Raw genomic sequence first — 27,197 nt, forward strand, 5'->3', positions numbered from 1 at the left:
AGTCATACTGTAGAAAACCTAGGGAGCTTTGTTTCCTTGCAAGCCCCAGAAGTTTCCCACAGTTTTGTCCAGCATGGGATAGGGCTTTGACTGGTCATACACACTGGCTTGTGGCTTTAAAAGAATATAGTTTTAGTGGTCATAGCAGTGCACCACTGGTACCCAAGTTTTATGATATCCAGCTGCAGAATGCATCATCTTGTCTCTGAGGCCTCACTTATTGAGATCATTGTTCAATTCTGCTGTACCATCTGTTGTCCGGGTCTTCCTAAGTGATTTTCTGGGCTGTCTTCCCCTTTCACTGGGAATGGAAAGAGTTGTCAAAAGCCCAATACATTCTTTACTGCATTGTAAAGCCATCAGGACTTAATTAGGGAAAAATTCTTCAGCAACAATTGATTTGTTCAACTATCATTCAATTTGTAGTACTTTCTTTTTATTAAAAAATGCTTGAAAGTTAATAGATGCCCAGCTTTGCATTTTTTGAATATGTCTCCATCTTTTTTACATTCTGTCCTCAGCAAGTTTTTAACAATTAGATTGTAGTTTGAAAACTACTTCTGGTTAGAATTTGTTTTGAGACTTTCATTTGATTCTGATTCTTCTTAGATATCTGTAGATTCTGATAGCTAAGCTAAAAAAGAGAGTTGATAAAACCTGGTAACTTAGAGTTTTCAGAAAGTGTTCTAAACCACTGCCCAGCAGCTAGGCCTTTGGAAAATTAACTCCACATTTGTCTCTAGCTGCTTTCCCCTGAATTTTTAGTCTCTTTTGTATGTAGAGAAAAGTTGCAACCATATGTTTCTGATTCATTTATAGCTAACATTTAGAGTTAGCTCATGAAACTTTGTAAGAACATGTACTTTAAAGTATTTGTAATGCATTTTAAGTCCTTTGTCTTCTTTAAACAAGGAAACAATTCTTTGTCAGACTTTACCTCAAAAATCAAAAATTGGTTTGTTTCAAGATGCTGGAACCACTAACAATATTTAGGACATTGCCCCAAACTCTGCCTCTGTGTTTGCCTCAGAATCAGTTCACAAAAGGGCACCTAGGTGGCTCCGTTGGTTGAGCATCCAGTTCTTGATTTGGCTCAGGCCATGATCTCAGGATCGTGAGATTGAGCCCCATGTTGGGCTCCACACTCACCAAAAAGTCTGCTTGAGGATTCTCTCTTCCTCTCCCTATGCCCCTCCCACTGCTCTCCCTCTCTCTCAAACAAATAAATAAAGCTTCTTTAAAAAAGAAAAAAAGAATCAGTTCCAATAAAGATTTGTAATCCTTTCATTGGATCATTGGCTCAGTGCTTGACTAGTTTGCAGTTGAGGTTTCCCCAGGAACTATAGAACATTAGTTTACCTGGCTATACACCTATCTGGTTAATGCAAAACTTCAGAAGCTAGGAATAATGGTTGCCCACGGAAAGAGGAGCACCTTTGTAAGGCCAAGAAAGAAATAGTCCATATGGAGCAAAGGCACATCACAATATAAAAGAAATAAAAAAATAGAAAGTTTGAGAAACTGAATCACCAGAAGAGAGCCAGCAGAGAAGTGGTGAGAGTGGGGTGAGGAATGGATATTAGAACAGTGGTTCTAACCAGAATTAATAATCAGAGTCACTTGGATGAACACCTGTTTTACAAGTACAGATTCCTGGGTCTCAGGATGGGTAAGTTTGGGCATCTGTATTTTTAAAAGCTCCTTAAAAGCTCCTTAAGTGATTCTGATAATCAGCCTCGTTATTGGATATAATTTGTGAAGTCTTCACACGCATGTACGCGTACACACACACACACATGAATGCATAATTATCAAGGGGAAATTGAAGTCCAGTCTGGGCCACAACACTCTATTATCTCCTGAAACCTGACTCTGCTCTACCTCAGACTAGAGGAATAGATCTTAGGTAAATCAGCAGCTTTACTTCTGTGTTCTTTTATGCGTATTTCTTCCACGAGGTCTCAAACCAGGACCTACGTGGGAGAACAAAACAACACAGATAGCTGTAAGATTTGTAATTACAGAGAGGTGTTTACCTGGCGTTCATTTAGTCTTTTATTTCCAGCTCACAACTTTGCCAAATACTTAACCTTGAAAGTCCCATGTCCTCACTGGGGTATTGACAGATGCTTAAATCCTTTATATTAAGATTATATTATGTACATGTTATTGTCATTTGGAATTGAGTCTGTGCCCTCAATGGAATTTATCCATTGCCCAAATGGAGTTGAGTAAACAAGTTGATGGTTTCTCCAAATTCAGGGAGTGAAGTAGAACCCTAAGATGTTAACGTTGTAATACCAAATTGTGTCCAGTTAGAGTAGTGCCTTCCCAACATCTGCCTTGAGGAACACCTAGCACCAGGATTGATTGTTTATCTCAAATAATGTTTGGGAACAGGTCCAATTTGGTTTCAGCAATTAAATTCCCCAGATAAAAACTCTTCTCATGGTTTTACTAGACTAGCATTTTCAACAGCCATTAATGAGCCAAGCACTATGCAATTTTATAAATGAAGGGATTCAGGCTATCATTATGTATAAGCCCTCCCCAAATAACCTGCTCTAGTCAGAAGGCATGATCTGAAAAAAGAAACGATAATCTTTTGGAAAATGATGACATTCTGTAAATACAATCTGGCAGCAAAAGTTCTTGGAAAAACTAATACTCGGGTCAACATGCCTCAGTTTATTGCTGCATGAATCAGAAATTAATTTTTCTGCAATCATTCTTACATTTCTGAACTGTGACATCGTTAACAGAGTCTGAACACTCAAAGGTACCTAGACTCTTAATACAATAAGCCAAAATGAATATAAATGGTTGAAGAGGTAGTAAACTAGTTTTCCTGAAATTTTCTGGAAAATTGAGTTTACAGTGACTAGAATGTATGAGGCTGCCAAAGGGTATGGAGGTTGGGGGATGGGAGAGGTGGAATTATAATGACTTTCACATCCATGGGGCATTTGTGTTCCCTGGGTAATAACAAACATTAAAAACTGAAAGTACATATTGGCAAGGAAACATTATGCTTTAGCTGTTTTGCATATACCTTCTTTCATTACCTTTTTCATCTTTAAGGGGTGGTACATGCTCTGAATCAGCTTCTGAAGTCCTTTTCAGGCCATCTCTCCCTTTGTTGACTAACTTTCCAGCTAAGTGTCAGAGAAGTGTAAAAACATCCAAGTATCCTGCTTCAGAAAATACAGTTGCTATTGATATTGTTTGGCAAAACACCTTAATAGAGGTATTTTGGTTGTGAAAAGTTAAGCCTCAAATCAGGATCTCAAGGAAGGAAGCAAAATAAAGGAGTTGCCAAGTTGCTCTTAGGTAAAAAGATGTGGAAATGTTAGTGTGAGTGGCCTGGAAGAGGAAATGAGGGACACAAAATTTGGAAGCATTGAGCTACAAGGAGATCAAAGAAGGGAGAGTGGCAAGACAACATGTTGGATATTGGGGCTGGTAGGGGTTAATGGGTAGGGCTTTTCATAACAGCAATTTGATATTACATTTTAAATTTTGCTACACTGTCCAGTGCTAGAACATAAGCCCCATGAGGTGCCACTGGACTTAAGTAGAGTCAGCTACACATAGCTCCTTATGTTGGTGATTGCTTGGTAAAAGAATTAGAAGGGTATGGGGCTGCATTCCACATCAGGATCAACCTAGGCTCATGAAAAGATTGTCATAGGAGATAGACACTTGGTAGAGAGTCAGTATTCAGATGAAGCAGAATCTAGAGGAGAAGGAAATTAAGAGACAGCTAAGCCCCTGAGACTTCTCTACTCATGTCAGAGCTGCCATATATCTCATAGGGCCCACTAAAATAATCTCTCAGCTGGTTTTGTTGTTCTCCCTCTTGCCCTATTAAAGTCTATTCTCTATAACAGCAATTGGGGGAACTTTTAGAAATGTAAATTAGCAGGTGGTGAAATAAGAGTTTCTGAAACATTGATTTTGACAACCACCTACAGATGAGAGTACTACTGTGGGAGTCCAGTAGTCTAGAGGAAGAACTAGAGAAAAAAAAATCCAAGAATAGATGCATTGAGGTAAGAAGAAAATATAATGGAAAAGATAAAGTTTTACTTTATCCATGCTGCCCCTTCCCCAAAGCACCACAGTTTAGTGCCAACAGAAACTCCTGCAGCCTCTGATTTCTCCCACAGAGGAAAGTCAGAGCATAGTAAATGAATGCCCATATTCCCCAGCCAGGCAGGAGTATGCTCAAGAGACCCACTTTTTTCTTGTCCCACTCAGAATACTTAAGTGATGGGCACATCTAAAGGTAGGGAGACACAGGGAACAGAGCACCCAGGACTCAGAACTCATCAAAGGGCTACAGATATTACTAACCTGCTTTGTGGATGCCATTGGGAAGTTCCCCACAGCTGCTTGGGACTCAGCTCCTGTGGACCTCTCTCAACTGGCTCACAGTCACCCTTTATTCTCTGCATGATTCACCCACCTCGCAAGGTTGTTTCCTCAAGTGCAACCCTGCAAACAGTAAGTGCAAGTCTTTATAGCTGGTTCATGAGCACATACAGAAATCCAACTCTGCAGGATTGGGAGAAGACAAAAAAACTTGAACAATTCAGGAAACTTCCCTTGGGAGGCTCTTAGTACAAGAATGGCTTTGCAGGATTGAAAGAAGACATATAGTCTTAGGAATTTCCCCTCAAAGACAGAACAGAAGGTATGGACACTATAAAAACAAAGAAACAATTGAACTATAGGCCACTATCACTAATGAATATAGTTACAAAAATCCTCAACAAAATACCATCAAATTGCATTCAGCATCACAGTAAATGGATTATATACCATGATCAACTGGGACTTATCCTTGGGATATAAAGATGGTTCAACATATGCACATTGATAAATGTAGTATACCATATTAATAGAATGAAGGATAAAAATCATATGGTTATCTCAACAGGTACAGAGAAAGCATTTGGCACAGTGTGGTATTCTTTCATGATAAATACTCTCGATGATTTAAATATAAAAGCAATGTCCTCAACATAATAAAGAAAATACACAACAGGCTCACTCCTGGCATCATAATCAATGGTGAAAAGCTGAAGGCTTTACCTCTAAGATCAAGAACAAGGTAACACTCAACTCAGAAGAGTGACCCACTCTTACCACCTCTACTCCACATGGTACTGCAAGACTAACCACAGCAATTAGTTAAGGGAGAAAAATAAAATAAAAGATATCCAAATTGAAAATGAACTAAAATTTTCTCTTTGCAGAAAACCCTAAGGACTTCACCAAAAAAACTAATGAATGAATTCAGAAAAGTTGCAGGATACAAAAACAACATATAAAAGTCAGTGGCATTTCTGTACACCAACAACAGACTATCCAAAAAAGAATAAAGAAAACAATTCCTTTTACAATAGCATCAAAAAGAATAAAATACTTAGGAATAATTTAATCAAGGAAGTGAAAGATCTGTACACTGGAAACTATAAAATATTGAGGAAAGAAATAGGAAAAAAGCCCACAAATAAATAGAAAGTTATCCTGTGTTCATGGATCAGAAGAGTTAATATTGTGAAGATGTCCATCTACCCAAAGCAATCTCTATCAAAATTCCAGTGATGTTTTCTCTGAAATAGAAAACAAACAAACAAACAATCCTGAAATTCATATGGAACTACAAAAGATCCTGAATAGCTGGAGCAATCTTGCTCAACTATCTTCAACAAAAGCACTAAGAATATGCAATGGGCCAAAGGATAGTGTCTAATAAATGGTGTCAAAAAATGGATATCCACATGCAAAAGAATGAAACTGGACCCTTATCTTACACCATACAGAAAAAATCAACTCAAAATGGATTAAAGAATTAAATGTAAGACCTGAAACTATAAAATTCCTGGAAGAAAACAGAGGGAAAATTTCCTTACCAGTACTTGACAACAAGCATCTTGGCAGTGATTTTTTTTTTTTTTTTTTTTTTTTTTTTTTTTTTTTTGGCATTTGACACTGAAAGCAAAGGAAATGAAAGCAAAAATAAAGAAGTGGGACTATATCAAACTAAAAAGTTTCTGCACAGCAAAGGAAACCATCAACAAACGCAAAAAAAATTCTTCAGAATGGGAGAAAATATTTGCATACCATGTATCTGACAAGGGATTAATACCCCAAATACAGTGCAATATAAACTCACTATAGAACTCATATGACTCAATAGCAAAAACAACAAATAACCTAATTTTTTAAAATGGGCAAAAAGCCTCACTAGATATTTTTGCAAAGAAGACATTCAGATGACCAACAGGTGTATGCAAATGTGTTCAACATCACTAATCATCAGGGAAATACAAATTAAAACCTCACACCCATTAGGCTGGCTGTTATCAAAAAGTCAAAAGGTAACAAATGTTGGTAAGGATGCAGAGAAAAGGGAACCTTTATACGCTGCTGATGGGACTGTAAAAAGATACAGCTATTATGGAAAATACTATCTATGTTCCTTTAAAAAATTAAGAATAGAACTTCTCTTGGTCCAGCAATCTCATTTGTGGGTATGTATCCAAAAGAAATGAAATCGGTATCTCTGGGAGATATCTGCACGCCCCTGTTGATTAAAGCATTACTGACAGTAGCCAAGATATGGAAACAATCTGAATGTCTGTCTAAGGATGAATGGACAAAGAAAACGTGGTATATATTACACAATGGAATAGTATTCAGCCTTAAAAAAGAAGGAAATATTGCCATTTGAGATGATGTGGATGGACCTTGAGGGCATTATGCTAAGTAAACCGGCCACAAAAAGACAAATACTACATGTTCTCACTTATATGAGAAATCTAAAAATGTTGAACTTAGAGTAACAGAGAGTAGAATGATGGTATTGCGGGGCTGGGAGCTGGGAGACATAGGGAGATGCTGACAAAAATATACAAACTTTCCATTATAAGAGGAATATGTTCTGTAAACCTAGTATAAAGCATGGTAAGTATAGTTAATAATAATCTATTATATACTTGAAATTTACTAAGAGAGTAGAGCTCAAATGTCCTTAACACAGACACAAATAAATCGTAGCTGTGTCAGGTGAGGTGATGGATATGTGAGTTAGCCAATCACAATAATAAATTCACAATGTATACATATATCAAAACATATACACAATTTTCATTTGTTAATCATACCTCAATAAAGCTGGTGAAGTACTATAACTCAGATCATGATGATTTCCCATCCTTTTTAGAATAAAGTCCAAATTCTCTGTTTTGGTCAAAATGATCCCATGTGCCCTGGCTCATGGCTGCCCCTCTGGCCTTGTCTCTTATACCCTCCACCTCCCTCCTTCTGATTTGCCCACACTGGCCTCCTTGTCACTTGTCCAACATTTCAAGGCCCGTACTATCTCAGGGTTATATACATTGTTATGTCCCCTCTGCCTGCTATGCTTTTTGTCTAGATTCTGGCATAGCTGGTTCCCAACCATCTTTAAGATCTTAGCTTATATGTCACCAATGTATGATCCTTCTTTGACCATGCTTCTTCTTCACCCCCTGACTTCCTATTCCTTATCCTGCTTCATTTTTCTTCATCACACTTTTCATCACCTTCAGTTTTTATTTATTTGTATACTTATTATCTGCCTCTCTGTGCTTGGCAGCCTCAATGATCCCTGTCTTCTGGTTTATGCTCTTGTGCAAATTCCTACCATCTTGACTTTCAGCTGGAGCTGGACCTAGTAATTTCTTTCTAATGACTATAATTCAGCAAAAGTGATGGGATTAGGTTACAAAAGGACTGTGACTTCCATTATGCCTTTTTTTACCCTTTCTCCCTCACTGTTTGGGAGTCATTGCTCTTAAGGCAGGAAACTGCCATGTTGTGAGCAGCCTATGGAGAGGCCCATGTGGCAAGGAACTGATGTCTCTGTCGACAGCCAGCAAGGACCTATAAACTACCACATGAATGAAGCTGGAACCACATGGTCTTCCAGCTGGGTCTTGAGAAGGCTACAAGCTCCAGTTGACGCTTTGTAGCTTCATAACCTTGAGTCAGAGGCACCCAGGTAACCACACCCTGAGTCGGGCCCCCAGCTAACCCTTAGAAACTATGAACTGATACATGAGTGTTGTTCAGAGTTACTAAATTTGGGGATGATGGGGGTAATTTCTTACACTGCAATTGGTAACGAACAGCTCCAGTGGAATGTAAGCTTGATGGGGGAAGGGACTTATTCTGTCTTGTTTGGCACTCTCTCCCAGGGAGGTAGAATGCTGGGCACCCAGAGACACTCAATAAACTTTGAGCTAAAATGACTAATGAATATTGGGGTGGTGTGGAGGACACTAGTTTTCTCAAAATAAATGGGATGGAAGCCTGAGCCAAAGTTGATATTTAAAGCTAGAGCAGTTCACAAGGTCAAAGGTGACTGCAGAGTTCTCAGGAGTGCTGCAGTAACAGACATTCTGGTAATACTAGGCTCATCGTAATAATCTCTTGATGACAATTATCAATGCTGGTCTGTGTTGCTTAGTAAAACTTCAGAGTGCCTGGACAATCTCAAGGTTGGGGGCAGAGGGTGGGAAACATTACTTGGTCACTGTGTGCATTTGGAAGAATGACTCAAACCTCCCACACTTTCCTCATCTCTAATGACCTCACAGTGCTGTTGGTAATATGTAGAATACAGTACATGGTGGGCTATGGTTTGTTCTCAATAAATGGTGGTCTCTTTCTCCTCAGGGAGCTTATTATATGAGGAGATAAGATTCACACGTAAGAAAGATAACTAACATGGGGTGTAATGTTTGTAATGTTATGTTAAGTACCTGATATTTTTGAGGCAGGAGTTATAATGGAATAATTATTTTCTGTTTCTTCCTTCTGTAGTGTGAGGTCTTGGGTATATTTTTGTCACTCGGGAATACCATCAGAAAACTCAATTTTTCCTCATTAATGCTAGAAAAAAACAGAAACTGCTGAAAATGATGAAGTAATCCCAACTTTGCTGGTGAAGACCTACAAAAATGTAGTAGGGAGAAATGACAAAAGTTTAACAGATTTACTCCCACTACTGATTACATAAAAGTGGTAATTTCTGTCGTTGGAGGAAAAGTCACTGTTCTTAAAGTCTAGCACCCATTTCCAGGAAAGACAGAGCAAGATTTCTCAATCCATACCTTCACAGGAACAATCACATTGAAAATAATGATTTCATCCTAATGATTTACTCTAGATTATGTGAGGAATTCCTTGGGATTCTAAGGAAATGAATAGTAATAACAATAATAATAATAAGGATTTTTTTCCTTTTGCTATGTACTGATTAATATTCACATTATGAGCAGCTGTATGGAAGGTGAGGGCAAAGAGTAGGTGTGAAATCATTTCAGAAATTTCCAGTTTTCCAAAAGAAATTTTACTTTTAAAGGAAAATAAGAGTGTAATATGAACCACATTGAAGTCAGCACAACCAATATATGGGGAAAAGGTGACCATGGCTGTCTACACATATAGGCAGGTCATTCAGGGTGGTTCAAAAATTCCATTTTCCATAGTGGTCTGTGTGTGTCCACGTGATAATAAATGGCCCAAGCATGGCTTCTGAGGTATTGGCACGACCAGTGAGTGCCAGATGGAATGTGGTGAAAGTTCTGATTTGTACCTTTCAGACCAGAGGTACTGGCCAAAATGGATGGGTCCTCCTGGCCACCTTTTGTAAGTACAGCCACAGGTATTCGGTTGAAACCTGTGGGTGAGAAAGACATAAACAGGTGCCGTAAATTTGTCAGACCAGGAAGCCACAGACCATTTAGTAAATGGTAAACCCAGTGGCCCAAAAGAACAAAGGAGTTTCTTTTCATCAGAATGATCAGGCTCATTCAACAAATATTTATTGAGTATCTACTCTCTGCCAGACATAATAGAGACGGACAAGTTCTCTTATTTAAAGAGTGCCTGAAGTGAGGGAACAAAACCCCAAATCACCTGGGATGGTGTGGACCTAACTGCACTGCAACCTGATGGAAAGGAAGAGCCAGGGTCCTGGACCTACGATCTGACCACTGTGGCACCCATTCTGCCCACCAGTTCTTGAGGGTACAGCTTTTCAGGGTGAGTTTTCTGCCTTTACTCAGGCCAAGACCTTTCTTGTTGTAAAGGAAATGCAAATTTTGCTGTGGCATTTCACAAACAAACCAGTGGTCTCAATAACATCACTTCTAAACTAAAATCAGAATTTCGTCTCCTTGAGTTTATATTTTTGGGTAGCAACTGTTAAGTCATAAAGCTAAAAGGATATTGAGAGTTAATTTACTCACCGTGCTCATGACCTACACTATTCTAGAAAGATGAAAACATCTCCTACTACAGCGGGCCTTCTTGGAGGAGAGCCATTGTGTCCTATAGCAACGTTTTGTCATGTTTTGTTACCTTCATGGTTAACTATTTTCATCCTATTTAACCTAAGTCCCTCCAGCAGCATTTTGTATCTATTCTAAAATATCTTGCTCCCAGGTAGTTGAATAGTAGGTGATCAGACCTCATTATGAAGAGTTATTTGTCACCTCAGTGTTTTTCAAATCCAATTCCTCCTAATTCTTTCTTGGTAACACTAATGCTTGTAAATGAGCATGCTGATTGGGTCCCCCAAAGCAATGACGATATTGAGCTGTTACTGTATGCCAGACATGAACTAAGTGCTTCATTCAGTTCATCTCAGTAACTCCTCACAACAATCCTTTTGAGGTAGGTTCAATCATTTCCCCCATTCTGTAAGTGGGAAAACTGAGGTTTTCAGAGAAGTCTGTAGTTTGCACAAGACCACAGCTAGGAAGTGTTAGAGCTAAGATGTAAATATATAACAATGACAGAGTTTTCTATTAATCATTGAAATAAGACTGCCTACCTTTTATGCTAATGGTTCCAAGTTTTAAATTGAGTGTTAATTCATTAATATACCACTTTTAAAAATAAACTTGTTCATGTTCTGTCTAATATCCATTTATCACTCAAGTGTTTGTAAAATCAGGGTTTTTTTTTTTTTTTTTTTCCAGATTCTTACTCTTTTTCTAGCTATAAGCACTTTTTGGAAATCTTTGTTTAATCTTCAGCTTCAAATCCACAAAAATAATGGCGGATAATTCATCTAATACTTTGCTATTTTCTTTGGACATACAGGTCTTTATAGTTATCTGTGTAAGGCAGAAGCTCTCACTCAACATTGGCTGAACATTGGAATCACTTAGGGGAAATTTTAAAGATCCTGATTGTAGGGAGAGTGTGGGAAGGGGGGCACACCTAAAGCCAATTAAATTAGAATCTCTGTGGGTGATATCCAGGTGATTACAATGAACATCCAAAGTTGAAACCACTAATTAAAAAATTCTTCCTTGGACATTCCCTATCTATTCATTTCACCTACAGCTTGCTCCGGCTTTTGCTCGTCTAGCTAGAACTATGAGTTGGCCAATTCAGTACTCATTCCCAAATGCCATCTCATTACTTGCCTCTTATATAGAGACTGAAGAGGCTGACCAGTCTCTTTCCCAGACTGCCTTGAAGGTGGAGGAGCTATATGATGCAACTTTGGCCAATGACAAGAAAGTGACTTGTGGAGAACTTCTGGAAAGCCCATACATCCACATGTTTCCAATAATAAGTTAGTTTAAGTAGTTGACTTTTTCCCTTTCTATTTGGATGTTTGTTTTTTATCTGAATGTTTCATAGACATGGATTGAGCATATGATTTGAATCAAAGGTAATTTAAATGGGAAATCAAGGAAGAATTTGATCTCTTCTTATTGAAGCCTCAGTCTCTGTTTCCTCACAAAGACCCTGGAGTTCATGATGAAAGTGTCCTACAGAGAAGGTAAAGGCTAAAGAATTTGAGAACCCTAAGGTTTACTTTGAAATTCTGTTGAGGTTAAGGGGTAGCAGTGAAATGATCACCTCTAAAATGCTTGTCAGACATATTTTCCATATTTGACATATGATATTTATAGGAAGAAACTGAAGAGATTATAAGTGATATAGAGTTTCAAGGTAGGGAACATTGAATCTGAGCCTGCATATTTATAGTATGTGTGTGCACGTATCTATGTGGTATGTTTGCTATTTTTTGTGCAACTTTCTTTTTTTTTATTCTGTTATGTTAGTCACCGTACGGTACATCATTAGTTCATGATGTAGTGTTCCAAGGTTCATTGTGTACGTGTAACACCCAGTGCTCCATGCAATACGTGCAACTTTCTAGTGAAGTACAATGTACACAAAAAAGAACATATTGAAGAGGAAAAGCCCAAAGAGTTTTCACAAACTAATGCATTTTTGTACCCAACAGGGAGGTCAAGAAACAGATCATTACCAAAGCCCTAAGAGCTCTCTTGTTCTCCTTCTAATGACTACTCCCTTGACCAAGGATAGCCATAAGGCTGCCATTTCTTTCCTTTTTTAAAAAAAACAAACCAATTTGTGGAAGTACAAGGTCACCTCCTCTGTTTTCACATGCTCTCTATTGAGATGGGGGAAGTCAAACCTGTTCCATGGCACATTTAACTATGGGAAAATGAAAAGAAAGAAAGAAAATCCAGACCAACAAAGCAAAGATTTAAGTTGGTATCACTTTCCATGTAATTGTGATGCCAGCAGACACTCAATAAACATATCAGCATTGTTAAAATGATTTATCAGCCAAATAGTTGAATGTAAAATATTATCAATACAGGTGTCATCATTGATCTTTCTTGGGTCTTACTGCTGAAGAATGGGGCTGCTAGATGATTTCAACAAACAATCCTTGACAGGAAACCAAAGGCAACAAGGCACAGGGACAGACAGCTGACAAATGCAGTATGGGGCCATTAAAGCATGTGATGAATTTGCCAGGAAAGTATATATTTGTGCAAAAGGTGAGCTCATATCTCCCATAAATTTGTCAGCCGTGACACAGTGTTCTCTGGCTTGGCATGAGTAATGCCTTGCTATTTGCTGCCTTTGTCTGGCAAAAGCTCTATCAGTCACTCCAGGGTTATTTACAAAGAAACGTGTCTATCAGTTACAAGGACATGACTTTGCCGCTAAAAGATAACAAAAGAGGAAATCAGGCAGTGGCCTCTCAGCGAGGGATGCGTCTTTTCCAGACAAGCTCTGGACTGGAATGAATCAGATGGACGGCAATTGGCCGGGCTGGCCCAGTGCCTGGCATGACCAGCCTTAGTACATTTATCCACACTGATTAGATTAGAAATTATTAATAGGGGGCTACGGAGTAGAGCAAAAGGTCATTTAGAGTTTAATTCTGTTCTCAGATAACTTCATTTCGGCTGATGGGATTGTTATTGTAGGGGTTTTATATGTTTATAGGAAACAATATACTCAATAATGAAGTCGTGCCTCCTTCTGCAAGGTCAGGAAAGCTATTGTGTAGCTAGATTGAAGTCTTCACAATTGTGTTAATTAAGTAACAGTGATTGGGCTTGGTCTCCTCTTGAAATGCATTTAAGGGCCTAAAAGCTGCTGAGAATGTATTCTTTCAATATAAATATATAGGAAAGCAAGTGAGACCAGAAAGCAGCCTGCGAGTGAGTCAACAGAAGAGCTGACACAAAGCTTTTACTTAAGAAAGACAGGAGCCTGTTTGGCACATGTAACTTCTCGCCACATAAATACAAATGTCTTGTCAGTTTAGGATTAAACGTAACAGGTCCCTTTTTCTTTACTCAGTTCCTGATGAATCTGAAAGATGAAGTTATAGAGTTTGATGTTGATGGCACATTATCTCTTATTGGTTATTTTACTCTCTCCCAGGCCTGCCTGTTTGGGGTAGATCGGTATGTAGTAGTAATAGCCACATCCTTCTCGAGTAAAGGGTCATTTCCCTGGTCTTGCTTTATATACTCAGGGCCATTAGTGACAGGGAGCTCAGCTCTGTCCTCCACTATGAGTCACCTATGAGAGACTTATAACTCAGACATTGAAATTAGCTGGAGGTGGTTGCAATTTTTGTTGTTGTTCCAAGAGACAAGATCCTTTCTAAATAGCTAAAAAGGAACTTGATTTTAAATGAAAAGTGAGTTCATGGAAAGCAGTTTGTTGTCATATGTTTCTTAAAGACCACAGAAGGCCTTTGGGTCTTATCTGTAAGCAAATAACCTTTCATTTCATTCCTGATGTAGTGACATCCCATTAAAGGGAACTCTGAGGTGGACTTGATAGCTGCTGATTGAGTCTTATCTTCCCAACTCTCCACACGTCTCTCCAGATGCAAGAACACCACCTTAATAGAGCAAAACTTGGTTTTCTCAATAGAAGGATTGTTAAATGGAAATATCTTCATTAATACAAGTCTTTAAAAAATACCTCAAAGGCAGCAGTTCTTGACTAAGGATGACTTTAGAAACATTTTTTATTGTAATAACTAGAGTGGGGGCTGCTATCAGCACCTTGTGGGTAGAGGTCAGGGATGCTGCTACATGTTCTACAACACATAGGTGAGGACATACAACAAAGAATTATCTGGCTCAAAGTGTCAGTAATGGCAAGATTGAGGAACCCTGCTCTAAAGAACCTTTAGATTCAATGGAGAATAGGAACTTAGAAGAGGTTACTCTGTCTGGGGAATGAGGCACCACATAGTTTCTGTGGGGAAAAAAAATCCATAATTATGACATTATAAATAATCATACTAGGATTTGAAAAATAAAAATTTATAAAGCTACTCATTTCAATTCAAACTTGAGAGCTAGAAAAAAATCTGCTTTATTTTTTGCTATTGTTATAAGATGTGCCACATCGTTTTAGAATTATTATGATATGGAATAATGTCAAGACTCAAAACACTTTGTATGAAACATGCATGAAGTAGCATGATGTACTAGAAGAAAGGCTAAGCTGAGATTTCAAATAGTTAAGTGTTACCCTGCCATTGATTAAACATGAGTGATTTAACCCATCTCGGCCTCCGTTGCTGTTTCTGGCCAGACACTGAAATTGAAAAGCTTGACATCTTTATTTGGCTATTCCTTCTCCTTCAGGCACAGTCGTAGCCCAAACAGGGGTTTTTCCTTAGTTTCCCTACTCACAGACATCCCTTCCTTTAGATTCTCGCAGACCTGATTTTCGTTTGAGTCCTTGTTACTTCTCATCTGGTCTGTTACAGTAGTTTCCCAGATGATATTCTCCCCTCAAATATACCCTGCCATCTCGTCTTCTTACACCATTACTTTGTTTATGTCTCTCCTCTCTGATTCTTTAATGCCTATAAAGTCAAAGTCACCCTTGGTGTGACATGACAACCCATCCTTTTCTGATCTGCTCAAGAATACTTCTCCATAGCTTGCCCTCCGTGTTTTTCCTGCTTCCATCTTTGCTGTCCATCACATTACTGTAGTTAATACCTTCTTCATAAAGGCATATACTAGATCAATAGTGTTCCTGCTAAGCCCTGTTCAGAAGCACCCCCCTGCTGGCATGTTCCCTCCCCTCATTGATCTCTCAACCTTCCTCAAATCTGAAGTCCCATAGCCTCTCAGAAGGTTTACTAAGTTTCCCAGTGATATCTCTCATATGTACTTAGGGTACCAACCATATTTGACCTTGCATGTATACTTTTCTTCTCCCTCCCTTGATATCTTTCACCTCATTTCAACTATTCCAGGGGAAAGAGACACAAATTGCCTTACTGTAGTAGGCTTTACCTTGGGTTCCATGGGAAGAATAAGGAAATGCTTGGCACCAACCTCTGGATTCAATGCATATTTATGATTGTCTAAAACTAAGATGCTCTGGGAGATAGAGACATATTCATACATATAAATAAAAGCATAAAGTCTTTCCATTTAGGCTGTAAGCCTCATACAATCATAAGGCCCAATCCCTTTGTGTTCTCTGAACTTTGTCATGGAAAGCATCCAAATAATAAGTGTGTGGCCGATTTTATTTTGCATACGTTTTTGTATGTGAAAACTACCAGTAGAGGGAAATAAAAACAGTTATCCAGACTTGGGAGATATTTTGTTTACTATAGGAAATACTTGGCATTACGAAAAAACTTTTGCTATATATGTGTGTTTGTGTGTGTGTGTGTATGTGTGTGTGCATACATGTGGAGAGTAAAAAATTTTCTACTTTTATATATCTGATAAAGAAGATACATGTTAATATATAGATTTAAGAGAAACATCTCAGTTTAAATATGACTCTTGAGGTCCAAGAATAAGTTTTCTTGAGAGTCCCAGTTGACTTTTGTAATGCATTTCAAAGACAATGGGTTTCACTGGATCTCTAAACTTAAATGAAATTCTCAGATTTTGACATGGAGTTGGAGAAGATTATCCATGTTGCTTCATGGTTTGTTTTTTTGTTTGTTTGTTTTGTTTTGTTTTGTTTTTAGCAAGCTGGCTGAGAAATAGATACAGTGTATTATTTTATGGCCACACATGCATCAAAGTATTCTTTTCATCTTTTCCCTTTTGACATAAGCATACTTAGAGTTAAATACATGCCAAAAGATTTTACTGGTACAGCCATCTGCCTTGCTTTACCTATAAAAGTTTGTTTGCTCTTACCTCATTTGTAGGCCCCCAAAGTTTTATTTTTTAAGTATATAAAGGCCAGCATTTCTGTCTATATCCTGCAGCATTCACTGCAATGTTTCTAAGTTTCTACTGCAACATTTTTGAAAAAGTAGATTGCTAGAGCTACAGTATGTTTCTTCATTGTATCCCACCTTGATCTCTTTTTTCAATCTATGCATTTAAATTGATATAATTTTCCTCAAACTAGAATCCCACCTGTTAAAAGGGTAACATAGCTTAGTGCAGTGGTTCTCAAAGTGTGGTCCCTGGGCCAGGAGCATCAGCAGTATCTGGAAACTTACTTGAAAGGAGATTCTCAGATCTCACCTATTAATTCAGGAACTCTGGGGCTGGGACCAGCAACCCGGGTTTAAACAAGGTGTCCAGGGATTTCTGATGCAAGAGTAAGTTTGCATGCTACTGGCTTAGTTGTTAACAGTATGAACTCTGGGGCAGACGGCCTGAATTTAAATATTTAACCTTCAAGTCACATATCTTTCCCGTGCCTCAGTTTCCTCATCAATGAATGTGATAATAATAGTACCATCCATATATTTCTGGTGAGTTTAAATTGAGATACTACATGGGAAAAGTTTAGCGAGGCCTAGCAGCTGCTGAGCACTTCATGAAGTTTAGCTATTATTGTTCAAAATTTTCCCATTCTCAGATCTTAGAGTCCCTCTTCCTCTTGGTCATCTTTCCTGCTTTTGCTGAGCTGGCTCCTTCCTCTCTCTTGAATGCCCTTGCCACTTCTCTTTACCTCTTCAGATGTTGCCGAGCTAGGGGTAGGGAATGCATATATTTTTCTGCACTCAAATACTGAGCTTCCCTTCACAAACTTTTTTTTTCTTGATAAACCAAGCCTAGTGATGAGCAAACATAGAGAAGAGTACAACACATTTCATTTTTTCTTAGCTCTGTTTTATATTTTAACTATTATATAATTTCCTTATGGCCCACCTGATTTTTTTTTCAGGCCTTGGGAATGTGAACCAGTACTTATTTTCATAGCTGGTATAATTGATATGTGGATAGACAGGAGTGTGTTTTTTCCGTCTTCAGTGATGAATCATTCTTGTTTGTTCTAGATGCTTCTGGACTTGTTATCCTTTGTCATTTCTAACTGGTGCCAGTTTTTGACAAATGATAGCAGCAAGGCATGGTGTGCTACCTCAGGTTCTTATTTTCCCTGAGTGTTTGGATGTAATAATTTTAGAGATGGCCACACGGCTAATGAGTCTTGCCCTCAGGATCTCAGCACAGAGGGAAGCCTCTCTAGCCTATCAGACACCTTCTTCGAAAATGGTGGAAGTGTGAGAGAGCAAGATGAATGGACATTTGTGTATCATATTCTTTGAGAATTGAATAGAGGATTTATGGTGTTCCCTGACTTGACACACTTCACACTTGTCATGTTGGCACATTGCATTATACTCTGCTGCCCATGGGGCTTTTGATGATGTTTCAGAAACAGGTAATAGATGTCTCTGTGCTGTATCCATACATTTGCAGAGAAAGATCCGATATTAAAAACAAAGGTACAGTAAAAATCATCCCCATCAACCAAACACAAAAGCCTACCTCTGCTCTCTGTTGCCTTGTTAGCCTCAATTCCTTACCTAGACATATTTAGCCCTTCTCCAGCTAGAGATGATCCATCTGAAGTCAGTGTTATTTCTGTAGGCACGTTTTAACACCTACTTGGGGGGTGTAACAATGAACGACTATTATAAGTACAATATAAAGTCAGTGCAATATAAAGAACACTGGATTAAGTATCATAAACTCTTAATTCCAGCCCTAACTTGGCTAAGGCCTGCTGTATTGAGCTTGCCTGAATCTCTTATGGCAATCTCCCAATTGCCTCATCTGTCGCAGGGGCACAAGAATTCCTGGCTAGCATACCTCCCAGAAGGAATACGTAAGAACTTATTTTGAAAAGTATGGAAATGAGAGAAAGCACCTGTGTGACTCCTGATGAGGCAGTTAGAATACAAATATATTTTCCCTCAGTTTTATAGAAAGAGAAATAGAGCCTTTAAAAGGATGAGTGAGTTTTTTCAAGGAACACTGTAAGTGATGGACTGAGAAGGTCTAGATTCCCGTCTTCTGGTCCTTAGTTGAGGTACCTTGAGATTCCTACCCACACTCTATGTTCAAGGGAGCATGCAGGCTTGGGATGTAAGGAATCAGCAACAGCTGCACTGCATTCAAGTTTAGGGGCCTTTTGTCTACCTTTTGGGTGGAATTCTGTAGCAATCCTTGAAATAGAAGGGCCTCAAATAATGGCTGTTATCAGATTTCCCACTACCCAGGTAGAAGAGAGATCACAAATGGATTTATTCTTAAGGAAAAGTTTTAATTGGTTATTTCTTGGAGAACTGAGTTAGTGAACTGAGCATCTCACTGAATGCATGTAAATAATGAAAACTACTTCTGTGAAATTAGGACTCCCTATTTCATATTTATAGATTTTCCTTATATGTGTCCTGTTTTCACCATTATAATGCCATCAAAAGCAGAAACTTTGATTTTTACTTTTTTGTCATCCCCTCTAAAGCCCTGAATACTTTTTAAATATAGGTTTATCAATTTCAAGTGAAGACAGATTGAAAACATCTGGAAGAAGAGGAAGAGAAAAATCTCTGAGTCTACAGGATCTCATCTCATCTTACCTTCCAAATAGATTAGGATCCCTTTAAGACATTATCTGTTGGAACTGACTGTACCTATTCCCCAACTCCAATATTATTGTTCTGATTTCACACTTTTGTAGGACTAAGCTTCTTGTGAGCCCTCATGTTTAATCCAGTGATGCTGGAGTTACTGACAGCTTTGCCTATGCATAATATGCCTATAAATATGCAGTCTAGTATCTTTTCTTCCCTGTTTGTGTCACAGAGGGAACACCAGCTTCCCCAGAATCCTCCTCAAAGGATCTTGAGTCAAGGGGACTGTCTTGAAAACTCGGCTAAGGGAGCATCACAGGAAGCAGTGATAGTGAAGACAGGACTGAAATTTTAGACCCACTGATATCTAAGTCTCAATCAAGTATGCACTCTGGTTAGTATTGGGGTCACTAATTATACTGTTGAGTTCATGAGAAGGGTACATATAATGTTTAACAGAATAGTGTCAGTCTATGTAAATAAATCAAAGTGATTCCGTTTTTGTATATGTGGCAAGGCCTTTACATTATTTATATATTGCTATGTAATAAATTATGCCAAAATTTAGAAGCTTAAAACAGTACACATTTATTATCTCAGTCTGTATGGTTCAGGATTCCAGATACAGCTGAGCTGGATCATCTGCTTCAATATCTCTTATAAAGGTTGCATGTGAGCCCAGGGGCTACATTCTCATCTGAAGGCTGAACTGAGAAAGGATCTGCTCCCTTATGTGGTTGGTGGTGGGATTCCATTCCTCTCATGGTATTGAACTGAAGGCTTCAGTTCCTTGCTGGCTATTAGTTGAAGGACATCCTTAGTTCCTTGTGTAGGACTCTGCAGCATGGCAGCTTGCTTTACCAAAGCATGCAAGCCTAGAAGATGATTAAGAGAATCTGCCAGCAAGATGGAAGTCACAGCCTTTCATAATCTAATCACAGTAGTGACATCCCTATCTCTTTCACCTTATTCTATTTATTAGAAAACAAGTCACTAGTTCCTGTCTGCCCTCATGAGCAGGGAATTCCACAGGACATGAATACCATGAGATGGGGATCATTGGAGGCCATCGTAGAAGTCTGCCTAACAAAACCTTTCATGTCTACCTCTTAAGAAGAGAATCCATCATGGGTATTGAATGTACCCTGAGCACTAGGTTTAGATGACATTAAATATAATCAAGTTAGTTGTCCAGAGAACTCTTAAAGGGAGACACTGACCTATGTCTAACTCCTTTGCTTCTAAAAATAATTATTTGAAATTTTGGTAGCTTAATAATACTTTCTATTACCCCAGAGTCCTTAAAGGATTTTTAAGCATTAGAATAAAAAATCCTCCTTCATTTTCTAAGAATTCTTAGATCATTACTTTACTTTGCTGGTGTAGCAAATGACTCTCGTGGTTCTTAGTGAAGGTTTGTGACAGTGATTTGGGACCACCAACAGCCTAGAGTTAGGATATTCAGGGGAGAGATTATTAGACTCAGAATTTGGGTGTCCTAAACTTACTTGTCTATGTATCTTGTCTCTTCAGTCTTCAAACTGTAAGCTCAGTGTCTTTTCTCAGCTGGCCACAATATAGTTTGGAGACTGGATGAAGATGCTCTGAGCTCTTTGTAAGAAATGCACTAAATAAATATTGGAGGTTATTATTTGATGGAAAAAGCTAGTTTTAAGGTCTTTTTCTTTCCATTATATTGTTACTATCTTAAGTCAAGATACTGTTGTTTCTTACCCTGTTCCCCTCCCCATCTATGCTGCACACTACAGTTATAGTAATATTTATAAGATGCTAATCTGATCATATCACTTCTCTACTTAGAACTCTGCAATAATATGCAAGGATCATCATGATAAAGGGTCAGGTGAACAAAACAGGGTTATATGTACGTATTGTCTATATATGCAAAGGATATTTCTTGAAGAATACTCAGGAAAGTTGTATCAGTAGTTCTCATGGCAGGGGAAGGGCAGGAGAGAGACTCTCTTTTTAAATTATAAGTGTTTTGTACTTTTAGATTTTGCACCACGTGACTATATGACCTAATTACAAATCAAAGCAAAACTCTTCCATGGCCCTGAACACCTTTAAAAGTTCAGATCCTTAGCCTGGACGACTCTTATGATGGTCTCTTTGCCAACTTTGTATCATCTTAAGCTGCTCTCCCCTCTCCCATCCTCTTCCCCTCATATACCCTATGGACCAATCACATTCCAAATATATCTATTTGTGGCCATATGCTACAGTTTTGCTAAAGACCTGCTGAGCTAGGTGCAGGCTCCCACACATTGTGACTTCTGCACCTTTTTCTTTACTATCCTTTCTTCTTCACATGACTTTCCCCTCTTTCCACCCAGCTAATTTCTTTTCATCCTCCAGGGACTTCTTTCTGATTCCTCCACAATGAACTTGTGCCACTTCTTTGTGTGAATTTGATTGTAGTACTTACTGCATTATGGTTTCAGCAGATACAGTCTCAGGCTATAAACTCAGGGATGCAAGAAGTAAAGATTTTATTTTTTTCTATAAATGAGTTTAATTTCTAGCACAACTCTTATCTTAGGTCAGGTTCCTCAGAAGCAAACCTTGAGAAACAAATCTTCAGGAAGGTATGTCTGCAAGCAACTTATTAAGAAAGTGCTTTCAGAAGAAACCAAGAAGAGAGTGGGGAGCAGGAAAAATAAGGAGAAGACTTGAGGCAGGGATTCAGTTTCCAGCCAAGTCCCAGAGGGGGTGATATCAGCCTGATCCCGCAGGGAAACATACTCTACAGTAAACTCATAATTCTGGTTTAGTGTTTAATACCTGTCTCCCCTAATAAAATATGAACTCCAAGAGGGTGGGAACTGTATTTTGTTGTTGTTGTTCATGGATGTACTCTAAGCAATTAGACTACTATCTGCAAATAGTAGTCATTTGTTGAATGAGTGAATGAACTGCAGGCTTCTCCTTATTGTTTCAACAAAGGAAAGCATATTCATTTGTTCATCACACAGATTATGGGCATCTACTATGTCCCAGGCACTATTTTAGGCTCTGGGAATATAATAGTGAACAAAACAGTTGACATCCCTGCTCTCAAGGAGTAGTTAAGAGCATGGACTCCAAACACAGACATCCTGGGTTAAAATCCTGGTTCTGCTCATTATTTGCTATTTTATCTTGATCAGATTATTACTGTCTTCCTGCCCCACTTTCTTTATCTGCAAAACAGGAATGTGGATAATGATTTGGTGTCTCTGATATGGTTGTACAGTTAAGTGAGTTAATACACGTAAAGTGGCAGGTCAGTTCTCTGTACAGACTGTATATGTGTTAGCTATGATTATCCCCTCTTCTTTTTTTTTTTCTTTTTCATCTACCAAATTTGCAAATGCTTTTATTTATTTATTTATTTATTATTAACATATAATGTATTATTTGCTTCAGGGGTACAGGTCTGCAAATCATCAGTCTTACACAATTCACAGCACTCACCATTGCACATACCTTCCCCATAAGCCAGCCACCCCATCCCTCCTCCCCCAACCCCCCAGCAACCCTCAGTTTGTTTTCTGAGATTAAGAGTCTCTTATGGTTTGTCTCCCTCCCCAGTCCCATCTTGTTTCATTTTGTTCCCTCCGTTCCCCCCCACGACCCCCCCCCCCGGCCACCCTGCCTCTCAAATTCCTCATCTCAGAGAGATCCTATGGATTATCCCCTCTTCTTACAACTCCCCTGTCTTTGTCAGCCTGGTTAACTTCTGCTTCCGCATCTCCTTCAAATGTCCTTTCAAAAGGCTTATTATGCTCTTTGTCCAGAAAGTATCCCTTTTCTCCAGGTTAAACTGAGTGCTGCTCCTTTATGCTCTCTCTCTTAGCTATGTGTTCTTCAACCTTTTGTAAGTCACATCCCATTGTATTATAAAGGGAATAGTTGTATATCCTGACCTATACCTTGTTACTCATCTTATATCCCTAGCACTTATCACACTACCTGGCACACAGCTGATACCAAAGGGATGCCATCACAAAAGTGAGTAAAGATTCCCCTGCTCTAATTACTGCTTCTTACAGCTAGCTTGAAGTCATATCTTTGCATCTACCCAATGCCTCCATTTTCTGTACCTGGGATCAGTCTTGCTCACAATAAATGGGATTCTGGGTTCCTTCAATAAACTCAGAGAATATGACTCACTGGGGTCAGAATGCCTTTGAAGGAGATATGTGTGCTGGTCCCCTCTTTGAACTATATTATAGAATGATTCATCTTCCATGAGCCACATAACCTCAAATCAGGGCTCTCATCCACACTCATCTTTCATTCCTTCTTCAGTTGCCCATTTTTTCTCCCCTCTTCCTGTTTCATCCATCTCACCTCCTGCCAGGCCTGTGCAGACACAGACACGCACACACACCTTTGATCCTGCTGACACCAATGGCACTAAGGAAAGAAGTTCAATATGTCCACTGGCGTCAAAATATAGTAATAACAATCCTTCAAAATGACAATCACAGGCAGCCTAGGGGCATTCAGGGGCTCTCCTTCTTTGTGCTTTCCGTAGTCTTTAGTGTTTTCTTTGGTGTTTGAAAGCAGAGGTAACTGTAGTTTACTCTGCCTGAGAAGTGCTAGTGAGCTGGCATTCAACAAACAGATAGTTACAGCACTCCCATGGTGAGGAACAGGATGAGTGGGGGGTTGTTTTGTGCCCCATCTCAGACTCCAGCAAACATGATCTCCATTTGCAACCAGTTACTCACAGTATTTCATGTTTGTGATTGTGTTGACAAGGAAAAAGGCACCATTTCTGGCAGCATCTTAGCTTCCTGAGTTGCCTCGGGTACTAAGAGAATGCAGGAGGCACATACTGACTTGGTTACCACCTGACACCTCTTCTGCTTATCTAGGCCCAGAGTACCCACTGGGACTCCGCAAGCAGCAACCCACAGCATCCGAACTAGGCAGCTGCTCACTGGATCTCTGTTCATCTTTCTGTAGCTCCTGTTCCTCCCCTCCTGCCAAGTATAACCCAACAGCCAGTGGCCAAGAAAACAGACTGTCTGCCCTACTGACACGCAGGACAAACCGTGTCCAACTTTCCTAGCAGAGAACCAAGACAGACACTGTCAGTTTTATTTGTTGGTTTGTTTGTTTTCTATTTATTTATTTATTTTCTATTGCTATTTATTTATTTTCTGTTTATTTCATTCTTATTTATTTATTTTCTATTTCTTTCATTCTTTTCTACTTTATTTATTTTCTATTTCTTTATTTTCGATTTCTATTTTTTTCCCATTTTTTAAAAATTTTATTTTCAGCATAACAGTATTCCTTGTTTTTGCACCACACCCAGTGCTCCATGCAAAATCCGTGCCCTCTCTAATATCCACCACCTGGTTCCCCCAACCTCCCCCCCCAGCACTTCAGACCCCTCAGATTGTTTTTCAGAGTCCATAGTCTCTCATGGTTCACCTCCCCTTCCAATTTCCCTCAATTCCCTTCTCCTCTCTAACTCCCCTTGTCCTCCATGTTATTTGTTATGCTCCACAAATAAGTGAAACCATATGATAACTTGACTCTCTCTGCTTGACTTATTTCACTCAGCATAATCTATTTCTATTTTTTATTTATTTTCTATTTTATTTATTTATTTATTTGCTATTTTTCTCCTGTATCAGCAGGATCAAGGAAAACCTAGAACCTCAAAATCAGCTGTCATCCTGAGAGCTGCACTGAAGTGGCAGCTTCTAGCTCTGTTTCAAAAATTTAATGTTCTGTTTTGTTTATGGCAGGCAACATATAGTTTCCTATTTTGGTATGGTGGCTGGTTAAAGGAATCATACCACAAATTGGACATTTCTTGGTGATCCACCAGCCATCTTAAATCAATCAATCATCTTGATGATTTATAAATGAACGAGACACATACAGATTAGATTTTCTCCTGCATACATACTGGCACGGACCACACTGGCAGCAAGAGTCTTGATTTAGTGTCGCGTAGAACACTTGAAATACAGATTGTCAGATCTGGAGATGGGCATTTCTAGATGTGCTGGTAAATAGCCCGGTATAATTATGTTGACTGATATTTTTTTTCCTTGCTCTTTTATTTAGGTGTGGGAGTGAAGCTAGTTTTAGGTATTTTCATCACATTTTCAAAGATGAACATTGAATCATCTTGTTACAGTAGTCAAAGGGAAAAAAACAAGAGCATGAGTCTAGAGATTATGAAACTCAGCTTTTATATAATGTCTAGATTCTTTTTCCTAAATTTCTTTTAATGAAAACATACATTGTAGCCTTGGAGTGAGGGGAAGCTCATGTAAAAGCTGGCAGACATTTTTAGCAAAGTAATCCAAAAAAATAATTTTTTTAAAGATTTTATTTATTTATTTGATAGACCGAGATCACAGGCAGGCAGAGAGAGGAGGAAGCAGGCTCCCCGCTATTTGGAGAGCCCGACACAGGTCTCAATCCTAGGGATCATGACCTGGGATCATGACCCGAGCTGAAGGCAAAAGCTTTAAGCCACTAAGCCACCCAGTCACTCCATAAAAAAATAATTTAACTTTCAAAGCTGCCTTACCAATCAGTAGTTCAAGTGAGATGAACTTAGCAATACGTTTGAGCTTAAAATTGTCCAAAATAGTTGGGGGCAAAAACTACCAAAGGACATGTATTGGGCATTTTTTGACGATTATCTTTAATACATGATTTGTGGGTATGGCAGTCCCCTCACCTAGGGGATATTTGGGAAGCTAAACAAAAGCTAAAAATGATCTATGATTGTCATGTGAAAATCAATCCTGAACTATTGTTTTAAATAGCCATTTAACTGATCTTTGGCTATCCGTTTCTGCTGTAGAAGGGCTCAAGGGTTTTAGCTCCATAACTGTATAGAATATAAGATTAGGTAACACAGGGTTGCCTGAGTGGCTTAGTCGGCTGTCTGCCTTTGGCTCAGGTCATGATCCCATGATCCTGGGATCAAGCACTGAGTCAGGCTCCCTGCTCAGTGGGGATCCTGCTTCTCTCTCTCCTTGCCCCCCACTTGTGCTTTCTCTTGTTATCTCTCTCTCTTTCTCAAATAAATGAATAAAATCTTAAAAAAAAAAAAAAAAAAGAATAGCTAACACATATTGAATGCTTGTCATGGGCCAAACATTCTCCTAAGCCCTTCAAATTATTTTTCCAGTTAATCATCATAAGAATCCTATGAAGTTACTATTGCTATCCCCATTTTATGGATAAGGAAACTAAGGCTCAGAGAAGTTAAATAACTTGCTCCAATGATAGATAGGAAATTTGAACCCACCACTATATTAAAGCAAATATCAGAGCTGAATGATATCTTGGAAATAATTGTCCCAGAGATGAAATAATTGGCTCCAAGCTGGAAGTATCTTGCTTTGGTTGATATAGCTATCATGGAAAAACATGGAGTGTGGTGAGAAGAGCATCCAAAACAGATTCTAAGCAAGAGTGGGATTTTACCTCATGTGGCCATGTTTCTTGTTGTGTGACCAGGGAAAGTCAATCCTCCTATTGATACTCAGTGTCTGTACATGCAAATATGAGATCATTCAATATTCAACTGATAGGGAGCAAATACCAGCATGTGCTACATATGAGAGTAGAATACAACTCCTGCCTGCCATTCCCCCAGAGGCATGCACATTCCAGTGGGAGAGCAGATGGAAACATGGAATTATGCAAGGGCTATGCACAAGGTATAAGATTCCTTCCCAAAGACATAGTTCGGTGTTGGAGCTGGACTTGGGAAATATAAGTTAATTCAGTATGTTGAACGATAGGTAGGTCACTTGCATGTGGGTAAGTGGTAAGAGATGATTTCAGAGAGGTAGGTGGGTCAGGTCCTACATGTCATTCTAAGTAATTTAAACTTGGACATACAGGTCACAGAAATTTATTGTTTTAAATTTAAAATCCAGTGTATTTAATATATAGTGTTATATTAGTTTCA

At 38.8% G+C, this 27,197-nt stretch overlaps 2 long non-coding RNA genes across 3 annotated transcripts; both read right to left on the minus strand.

Moving 5' to 3' along the window:
* Positions 1-1,537: 1,537 nt before the first annotated feature.
* LOC125109987 (uncharacterized) lies at positions 1,538-8,951 on the minus strand. The gene is made up of 3 exons (XR_007130403.1): positions 8,817-8,951; positions 4,357-4,497; positions 1,538-1,973 (listed from the first exon to the last, which is right to left on the minus strand). It is a non-coding gene; the product is annotated as an uncharacterized LOC125109987 (long non-coding RNA).
* Positions 8,952-9,666: 715 nt separating this feature from the next.
* Positions 9,667-26,631, minus strand: LOC125109986 (uncharacterized). Of its 2 annotated transcripts, none has more exons than XR_007130402.1 (3): positions 26,529-26,631; positions 20,740-20,842; positions 9,667-9,736 (listed from the first exon to the last, which is right to left on the minus strand). It is a non-coding gene; the product is annotated as an uncharacterized LOC125109986 (long non-coding RNA). The 2 variants fall into 2 exon arrangements; XR_007130401.1 differs by lacking the exon at positions 9,667-9,736 and adding an exon at positions 19,810-20,106.
* Between the last annotated feature and the right edge of the window lie 566 nt (positions 26,632-27,197).

The sequence above is a fragment of the Lutra lutra genome, chromosome 9, assembly GCF_902655055.1.
Source record: "Lutra lutra chromosome 9, mLutLut1.2, whole genome shotgun sequence".
Taxonomy (NCBI): domain Eukaryota; kingdom Metazoa; phylum Chordata; class Mammalia; order Carnivora; family Mustelidae; genus Lutra; species Lutra lutra.